Raw genomic sequence first — 10644 nt, 5'->3', positions numbered from 1 at the left:
GTCGATTATGGCAAGCGAAAATTTGTGTATGCAATAATTTCGCAAAAATCATTCTGAAAAATTGCGCTTGTTAAAATAAGGTTAGGTAAGTTTTCTTCAGGTTCTTTTGGTACAAAATTATTACTTTTTACATTAACGTAAATGAAAAATATATATCTTTATACCTTCTGCCTCTGTTTACCTAGCGGCAAGTAGGTACCTGGGTCTTAGCCGACTGGTGTGGGTTGCATTCTGGGGGAGGGGGTTAGAAAACCTAGAATATGGCAAAACTTTAACAATTTGATTGAAGAGATACACGGCAGAGATATTTATATTTGAATAGAATTATAGAGTGCATCGTGAAGTGTGTGTGTGTGTAGTTTCGTTTTAAATAAGTCTTTTCGACTTCGGCTGCCGCTCCAGGATTCACAGGCTCCCTCTAATAATATTTCCATTATCCTTGGGCATGCAAGGTGGTTCTCCAGTGTTTCTGGGGGACGCCACCTAGCATGTCCCCATTTAATATAATAACCCTTCGGGTCGGGTGACGTGCTATATCGGCGTCGGGAAGGTTCACAAGATGGTACCAAATGTATTGGGTTTAGGGAAGCTTTTTCTCCTGGGCAACCTATCTTGTCGGTACTGCAGGAGGTAGCCGGGTGCTGGAGTAGCGTTGCAAGTAGCAGAACGGGTTAAAAAACAAACACGGCTAGCTAACGTGATTTATTTAGGCTCTGTGTAACCAGGCCAAGAACGGTGGAGAGAAGCCAAGGCCAGGTCATGGGGTGAGGTGTTAGCAGGGTGAAGGCCAGCCGGTCAATGCAAGTTGACCCAGGATAGCATGTACTGAGCAGCAGCTCAGCACGTGGGTCATGTTAGCAAGCACACGGAAAATGTAGCAACTTTGTGGGGAATATGAAAGTTGCTGGGAGCTGTCAGTGTCAATACTTCCACCTGGGAGCATGCTGTCAGTGCCAACACTACCACCTGGGAGCATGCTGTCAGTGTCGACAACAGTACCTGGGAGCATGCTGTCAGTGTCAACACCGCCATCTGGGAGCATGCTGTCAGTGTCGACAACAGTACCTGGGAGCATGCTGTCAGTGTCAACATCACCATCTGGGAGCATGCTGTCAGTGTCAACATCACCATCTGGGAGCATGCTGTCAGTGTCAACATCACCATCTGGGAGCATGCTGTCAGTGTCAAAACCACCACCTGGGAACATGCTGTCAGTGTCAACAACAGTACCTGGGAACATGCTGTCAGTGTCAACACCGCCATCTGGGAGCATGCTGTCAGTGTCGACAACAGTACCTGGGAGCATGCTGTCAGTGTCAACATCACCATCTGGGAGCATGCTGTCAGTGTCAAAACCACCATCTGGGAGCATGCTGTCAGTGCCAACAACAGCACCTGGGAGCATACTGTCAGTGCAAAACAACAGCACCTGGGAGCATGCTGTCAGTGCCAACAACAGCACCTGGGAACATGCTGTCAGTGCCAGCAACACCAACAGCACTCATTGTTGAGTTAGAACATGGATGGTGATAATATTTGTTCCTTCTGCCTAGGAGCTGAATTTAACATGGGAAAATTTAGCAACATAGGAAAATTTAGCAGCAAAGGAAAATTTAACAGCATGAGAAAATTTAGCAGCATGGTAAAATTTCCCCAGGGGCGGAGGCCAGATGGAAATGTGAAGGGGTCGGAGGATATTTAGATTCCATCTCAGGAAAAAAATAATGGAGGTCTAATTCCTCTGATCAAGAGCCAAGAGAACCAATCATGGAAGGAGAGGACAAAGAAACTAATAGATTATAGACATATCCCAATAGATGAAGAACAATGAACTAGGAATAGTTGCATTATTGTAGGGGAGGTGATATTGTAGGGGAAAGTGATATTGTAATGGTGGATATATTGTGGATTAGTAGTGTCATGGTGGTGAATGTAGAGAGAGAAGAGTGATAGTGATGGTGAGATAATAGTGTAGGGAGAGAGAGAGAGAGAGAGAGAGACAGAGAGTACGTGAGAAAAACAGATAACAGGGGACAGACAAATGCGATCGAAATTAAAAAGATGGGAAAAATTACCAGAAATGAAAACAAATCACGAACGAATCACCTGTGCCACTTCATCCCTCCTCCCCCCCAACACACATAAAAACACAAAAATAAAATGCTGCCACATATTTGGTGTATTTTAGGCTCGTCAGCGAGCCTTAACAAGGCGGGTCAAATATTTTCTCAGGTAACGAGTTTACCTTCATGGTTGCCGACTCTCTTGTTGATGGTCCAGCGAGCAGTCTCGACAAGCAGGTGGTAGGGGGAGGTGTGGCCAGCCTGTCTTCTCTCTACACCTAAGGCAGCTGACTGACACTGCTAGACAGCAGATGATGGACAGGAACTAACAGAGAGGCACAGACAGGCGTAGATACTTCATTATCAGTGTTCAACACGTCCTGGCGAATTATAAGTCGATTTCCCACAAAAAAAAGTAGCTTTCTTAGTATACCTTTGAGTCAGGTTGGGTTACCGGTATACCGAAGAGTTGTTTGATTAATATATATACACACACTGAGGTGTGGTATCTTAGTATACCGACACTAGTATACCCACGGGTATACTATCATAAAACACTGTGGTGTTTTATGATAGTATACAACACTGTGGTGTTTTATGATAGTATACTCACACAGTGTGGTGCTGTATAATAGTTTACCCACACAGTGTGGTGCTGTGATAGTATACCCACACAGTGTGGTGCTGTATGATAGCATAATCACACTAGTATATCCACGGGTATACTATCATAAAACACTGTGGTGTTTTAATATAGTATACCCACACAGTGTGGTACTGTATGATAATATAACCACACAGTGTGGTGCTGTATGATAATATAACCACACAGTGTGGTGCTGTATGATAATATAACCACACAGTGTGGTGCTGTATGATAGTTTACCCACACAGTGTGGTGCTGTATGATAGTATACCCACACAGTGTGGTGCTGTATGATAGTATACCCACACAATGTGATGCTGTATGATAGTATACCCACACAGTGTGGTGCTGTATGATAGTATACCCACACAGTGTGGTGCTGTATGATAGTATACCCACACAGTGTGGTGCTGTATGATAATATACCCACACAGTGTGGTGCTGTATGATAGTATACCCACACAGTGTGGTGCTGTATGATAGTATACCCACACAGTGTGGTGCTGTATGATAGTATACCCACACAGTGTGGTGCTGTATGATAGTATACCCACACAGTGTGGTGCTGTATGATAGTATACCCACACAGTGTGGTGCTGTATGATAGTATACCCACACAGTGTGGTGCTGTATGATAGTATACCCACACAGTGTGGTGCTGTATGATAGTATACCCACACAGTGTGGTGCTGTATGATAGTATACCCACACAGTGTGGTGCTGTATGATAGTATACCCACACAGTGTGGTGCTGTATGATAGTATACCCACACAGTGTGGTGCTGTATGATAGTATACCCACACAGTGTGGTGCTGTATGATAGTATACCCACACAGTGTGGTGCTGTATGATAGTATACCCACACAGTGTGGTGCTGTATGATAGTATACCCACACAGTGTGGTGCTGTATGATAGTATACCCACACAGTGTGGTGCTGTATGATAGTATACCCACACAGTGTGGTGCTGTATGATAGTATACCCACACAGTGTGGTGCTGTATGATAGTATACCCACACAGTGTGGTGCTGTATGATAGTATACCCACACAGTGTGGTGCTGTATGATAGTATACCCACACAGTGTGGTGCTGTATGATAGTATACCCACACAGTGTGGTGCTGTATGATAGTATACCCACACAGTGTGGTGCTGTATGATAGTATACCCACACAGTGTGGTGCTGTATGATAGTATACCCACACTACAGAAACTTTACTCTATGTAGTGATAAGTTTCTGTTGTTCAAGCTTTCTCAAACTTATTTAAACTTTTTTGTATTGAAACTTTGTCTTAAAATATTTCTTGACTTTCTTTTTTTTTAGATATATCTTGTTATTGTGGTTTGCATATCAGTCGAGCCATACGACCAACATTTTCAGTGGCAGGTCATCGCAAGACTACACCCTCGTCAGGAGTCAGTTGTCAGCTTCCTGACGACACTTACTTTAGATATTTTCCAGTAGTAAGTATGTGTTGAGAGGAATCCAGACCCAACAGGTTAAACCGACCTATCTCCTTAGACACAACATTATGAAGTGTCTTATCTACAATGCTGCAACAATGTACAATGATTTATCTACAGTGGCACATAAGGCTGGTAACTGATCTGCACAACTGGGCAGAGTCTGGCTACATGCCTTGCTCGTGAAAAGATTTTTTTTTTTTGATAAAAGCTCTGGTGCCCAGCGTGGGCAGCAGTGCCTGGTCACCCCGACACTGTGGGGCTCAGTTGTCAACATATGTTGGCTGTGAAAGGCAATTGTAGATATTATGCTAAATTATTCTGTCTAAATCTAACTTACCTTAAATACTTATAAGTAGTAGTAGCTTTAGCATAAAGAGGCTTCATTACTAAATTAATCTTATGAATTAAGAGTGCACAATGAAATATGGGAACGTCGAGGTATAGGCATAGGGGTCTATCATTGACTGTCATGATCTCAACCCCTCCCCCCCTCCTATCTCACAACGGTTACGGGAAGTCAGTTGCCGTCTCTGATTTCCCACACGTTTCTCTAGGTGATCTATGTCAGTAATACTTGCCTCTTGTTAATGCTTCCTCCCTGCATTCTTCCTTAAATATAAAGATTAAATTTGCTCTTTTCCAGATCACTGGCAATTGTCTCGAATCCAGTGATTTGCGTGTGTGTACTTACCTAATAGTGGTTCCAGGGGTCGAGTCATAGCTCCTGGTCCCGAAATAATTACCCGCAAAGGGGTATTAAAAAATAAGCAATAACATCTCCACTCTGTGAGAGAGAGAGAGAGAGAGAGAGAGAGAGAGAAGGGCAGGCTCGACGAGGTAGATACTGCATGCATCCTCACAGATAACATCGTCCACCGCAATGTCAGCACTCACAAGGGCTCCGTGCCAAAACCTTTATTTTTTGTCTTTCTTCCCAACCTTGGTGTTCTCGTTCTGCTGTTTTCAATTTATTCTATTATTTTGAGTAGGGAGTTGGTTAATAAGGTGTCAGTAGGATAACATTTTGAAGCTATTTTTATTAATTATCTGCCAAATTCGAAATATTCAATATTAATGAGAGTTGTTAGATTATAGATCCTCTCTTGACTACATCAGTTTGTCAGCAGAAGCCCGCCATTCTCCACTCCCGTCCCATACACGCGTGAACCAGTAACGTTAAATAGTGCTCCCAGGATTTAACGTGTTAGTGGCTGTCCTAAGATGCTATCAGCGGTTATCGTACGTGATTGCATCAGTGAACATACCTACAAGAGTGTAACAGCTTTCTATAATGTGATAAGATCATCAGTTTAAACTTGAATGCGGGTGATTTTACTTGAAGCTGTGTGAGGGCGGGAGGTGATCATCAGGCTGCCGGCGCCAGTGTTGACACAAATAATCAAACATATTTAATGGGTCAAGGTTATGACCTTAAATAAAAATAAATGCAAGTATCTGGTCGATTACAGCAGCAGTGCTGTGATAAGGTCATAAATGAGTGATATAGTAAATAATGAAAGGAAAAAAATTAAGTCAAATTCCGCAGCAGTTGGTGTTATGGCTACATTTAATATCAGGTTATTATGATCATAATATTAAAGAAAAAAGTGAATACCAAGTTAAAAGAAAAAAAACGAAAGCATGATAAAAGCTACGGAGGGAGTTACAAACTGAGGGAAGTCAGAAGACTCCACCAGTGATGTGCAGACATCACTTGCTGTGTGGGAGCAATTTTGATTGGTGTCTTAATTATCACATTGTCTCGCCCTGCTGGCTATGTGCTGTAGGATCACTCTCCTGACAATATTTAATAATTTAGAAATCTTCAGAAGAGTTATGTAGCCTAGTGACCCCCCCCCTTTCTCAAAGGACGACAAGCTCGTAAACGCGCATGCACGCACGCACACAATGGAACCATATACAGTTTTAAGACGAGGTATGTAAAGCTCAAGGAGTAGGGAGAGAGAGGACCTAGTAGCCCATTGAAGGGGCGGGGCCAAGAGCTATGTCTCTACCTCAGCAACCACAAACAGGTGAGTACAAACACACGTGTATACCAGTAAGTATTATAGTAATAAATACTGGCATATATTAACAAGGTATAGAGAGAAATAATTCTATAATCTTCAAAAGTGTAGCGTAACCTAGCGTGACGAAGTGACCTCCCCTCCCCCCACTTTTTTCTCAAGAGACTAAGCCCCTCAAGGAAGGTTCCTTGATGTTGGTGAGGGGCTCTTGATTTAGGGAATTGGATCTGTGCTCCAGTTCCCCGAATTAAGCCTGAATGCCTTCCACATCCCCCCCCAGGCGCTGTATAATCCTCCGGGTTTAGCGCTTCCCCCTTGATTATAATAATAATAATAATCAAGAGACTAAGAGACAAGGACGGAGGTACGAAAATGAGCGAATTCTGCTAATATTATTGCTGTACTGTCAACAGACTGTTTTTAACTGTTGCTGTTAAAGTTGTTTCTGTTCTTGTTCTTGATGTTCCTGTTCTTGTTCTTGATGTTCCTGTTTTTGTTCTTGGTTGTTTTTGTTGTTTACCTTTTTTGCAAATATTACTCCAAATATATGATTTTTCTTATGTAATATTATGTAAATATAATGTAAGTTGATGACGGTTATTACTAAAATTGAATTCAGAACATTGTTTACAACAAAAGTTACTTTACTGACAGTAATAAAGAAAAGTCCTCGCTTTATTACCGTCGTAGTTACGGAAATGCCAACTGAGACTGCCTTGTAAATTTATTTTTATCTTCATTTAATTCATCGCTGAATTTACAGGCTAAGATCTGTTGTTCTACGTTGGTTAAGCTCTGTTATTCTACGTTGGTTAAGCTCTGTTATTCTACGTTGGTTAAGAAATGTTATTCTACGTTGGTTAAGCTCTGTTATTCTACGTTGGTTAAGCTCTGTTATTCTACGTTGGTTAAGATCAGTTATTCTACGTTGGTTAAGATCTATTATTCTACGTTGGTTCAGAACTGTTATTATACGTTGGTTAAGATTGTTACGCTGGGTTCATTTCTAAGGTCAGCCCTATTTAAGGTTTACTACCCAGTCCTCTACAACAGCCGGGTAACCCCCGGGTACCTACTTACTGCTAGGTCATTGATCTCCAAAGTGATAAATATCGACCCCTAAGGGTCATTGTGACTATCGAAGGGGGTTGGTAAATGGGTGGGGGATCAAAAGGGGGTCAGTACTTGATTAAAGTTGGTTTAAGCCATGCTGATGCATATTAACTAAGCAGAGGAACAGACGAAACCTAGAAGAGCCTGGTAACGTACCACTGACACTCACTAATCACCAACCAAATATCAGTGACTTTGTTGACGCTCAGATGCATCTTTCCCATTAATGATACAACAGTTTCACTAAAAAATGGAATGTGAAATCTTATATTTTTCATAATTTAAATATTACCTATTTTTTATGAAGTCATTATTATTATTCCTAATATTATCTCATCACATTATTGTTATTATTTCATGAAGTCATTATTATTATTATTTCATGAAGTCATTATTATTGTTTCATGAAATTATTATTAATATTCGTATTACTATTTATTAAAATATTTTCACAAAATAAATGACTGGGGTCGATGAACAATCTGAAACTTCATTACGAGGGCGATGAGCTGAAGTTTAGGGAGCCTTGGTCTAGGTAAACAAGGACAGCAGGTGTAACAACAGTCAAGGACCAGGTAATCAGGCTAAGGAAGGAAGGAGGAGAGACAACAAGAAATGACCGTGAAGTATGTGAGGAACTCAACAAGAGATTCAAAGAAGTGTTCACAGAGGAGACAGAAGGGGCTCCAGAAAGACGGAGAGGTGGGGTACACCACCATGTGCTGGACACAGTACACACAACCGAGGAAGAAGTGAAGAGGCTTCTGAGTGAGCTAGATACCTCAAAGGCAATGGGGCCAGATAACATCTCCCCATGGGTATTGAGAGAGGGAGCAGAGGCGCTATGTGTACCCCTAACAATATTTAATACATCTATCGAAACAGGGAGATTGCCTGAGGCATGGAAGACAGCAAATGTAGTCCCAATCTTTAAAAAAGGAGACAGACATGAAGCATTAAACTACAGACCAGTGTCACTGACATGTATAGTATGCAAAATCATGGAGAAGATTATCAGGAGAAGAGTGGTGGAACACCTAGAAAGGAACGATCTCATCAACAGCAGCCAACATGGTTTCAGGGACGGGAAATCCTGTGTCACAAACATACTGGAGTTCTATGACATGGTGACAGCAGTAAGACAAGAGAGAGAGGGGTGGGTGGATTGCATTTTCTTGGACTGCAAGAAGGCGTTTGACACAGTTCCACACAAGAGATTGGTGCAAAAACTGGAGGACCAAGCAGGGATAACAGGGAAGGCACTACAATGGATCAGGGAATACTTGTCAGGAAGACAGCAGCAAGTCATGGTACGTGGCGAGGTGTCAGAGTGGGCACCTGTGACCAGCGGGGTCCCACAGGGGTCAGTCCTAGGACCAGTGCTGTTTCTGGTATTTGTGAACGACATGACGGAAGGAATAGACTCTGAGGTGTCCCTGTTTGCAGATGACGTGAAGTTGATGAGAAGAATTCACTCGATCGAAGACCAGGCAGAACTACAAAGGGATCTGGACAGGCTGCAGACCTGGTCCAGCAATTGGCTCCTGGAGTTCAATCCCACCAAGTGCAAAGTCATGAAGATTGGGGAAGGGTAAAGAAGACCGCAGACGGAGTACAGTCTAGGGGGCCAGAGACTACAAACCTCACTCAAGGAAAAAGATCATGGGGTGAGTATAACACCAGGCACATCTGAAGCGCACATCAACCAAATAACGGCTGCAGCATATGGGCGCCTAGCAAACCTCAGAACAGCGTTCCGACATCTTAATAAGGAATCATTCAGGACCCTGTACACCGTGTACGTTAGGCCCATATTGGAGTATGCGGCACCAGTTTGGAACCCACACCTAGCCAAGCACGTAAAGAAACTAGAGAAAGTGCAAAGGTTTGCAACAAGACTAGTCCCAGAGCTAAGAGGTATGTCCTACGAGGAGAGGTTAAGGGAAATCAACCTGACGACACGAGGACAGGAGAGATAGGGGGGACATGATAACGACATACAAAATACTGAGAGAAATTGACAAGGTGGACAAAGACAGGATGCTCCAGAGATTGGACACAGTAACAAGGGGACACAGTTGGAAGCTGAAGACACAGATGAATCACAGGGATGTTAGGAAGTATTTCTTCAGCCACAGAGTAGTCAGTAAGTGGAATAGTTTGGGAAGCGATGTAGTGGAGGCAGGATCCATACATAGCTTTAAGCAGAGGTATGATAAAGCTCACGGCTCAGGGAGAGTGACCTAGTAGCGATCAGTGAAGAGGCGGGCCAGGAGCTCGGACTCGACCCCCGCAACCTCAACTAGGTGAGTACGTTCAAAATCACGCCCCTCAGGATCTAACCCGGGTCAATTGACTGAGCAGAAGTCGCTGCCACTGTATCACCAGCCTTTCTTGCACTAAGATTTTCATTAGTTTCGTGGTGCCATTAACAATCCAAAACATAGATTGTCTTTGTTACACTTTATTACGCAGACGAAATGAGTTGCTTTGGCATTTCGTTAGGCTTCAAGTCTCACGATTGAATTTCACTTAAATAGGAAGTATAGCAAATTTTTCGAGCCTTCAATAATAACATAGAATCAGCAATGATTATATAGTCAAGCTCAGTGTCATAAGTTATCATTAGCGCCATTAGGATTACAAACAATTTAGTTTGGAGTGTAGACGCCCAGTTGTTAATTCTTACGCCTAACTCTACGAATTTATTATCGTTCTTAACTAGGGAGGTGGCAACAAGAGCACATGCAGCCCTGCCAGAAGACTCCTGTTTAGATCCATCAGTGTATATAACTTGTGATAACTTATTACTGCCAGCTAGACGAGAAATTTCTTCTCGAGCAGTTGGTTTAACAAGTGATTTAAGGAAGGGATTACAAACGATGAGCTTCTTGGGAGGGGCTTACAGGTATGTGATATTAAATGAACACATCTTCCTTGGAGGGGTGAAATGTTCTTGTTGTCTGCAGTGATGTAGTTCATGCAGGTTATAAAACTTAATATAATTGCATGTTTTCACAATCCATTTAGATCTGTGTGTATTTACTTCTAGACATTTAGTAAGATTCATAGTGACAGTGATGTCATCAGCATAGCTTATAGCTATATGTTTAGGTGAGGTAGGAAGAGCATTTAGGAGACCATTAATCTGAACATTAAATAGCATGGGACTGAGAACTCCTTGCGGTGTACCTAGGGATATTTCTTTAGATTCTCTTCTAAAGCCTTGGTAGAGGACAGAGGATACTCTATTTGACAGGTATCCTACTATCCAGCAAAGTAAGCTACCACCAATATGCGATATCAAATGCAGATTTTAGAAGAA

At 42.4% G+C, this 10644-nt stretch overlaps 1 protein-coding gene across 1 annotated transcript in view; it reads left to right on the top strand.

The window, feature by feature from the left end:
* Window positions 1-5339: 5339 nt before the first annotated feature.
* The window catches only part of mGluR (metabotropic Glutamate Receptor), a 555546-nt gene continuing 550241 nt past the window's right edge, over window positions 5340-10644 (top strand). The window contains exon 1 of the mRNA XM_070094390.1: window positions 5340-6212. The gene's annotated coding sequence lies outside the window, so the exon portion shown is untranslated. The remainder of the gene's footprint in view (window positions 6213-10644) is intronic.

Source organism: Cherax quadricarinatus, chromosome 45, assembly GCF_038502225.1.
Source record: "Cherax quadricarinatus isolate ZL_2023a chromosome 45, ASM3850222v1, whole genome shotgun sequence".
NCBI lineage: Eukaryota > Metazoa > Arthropoda > Malacostraca > Decapoda > Parastacidae > Cherax > Cherax quadricarinatus.
Note: the sequence above shows the minus strand (reverse complement) of the source record. Positions and strands in the feature narration are given on the sequence as shown.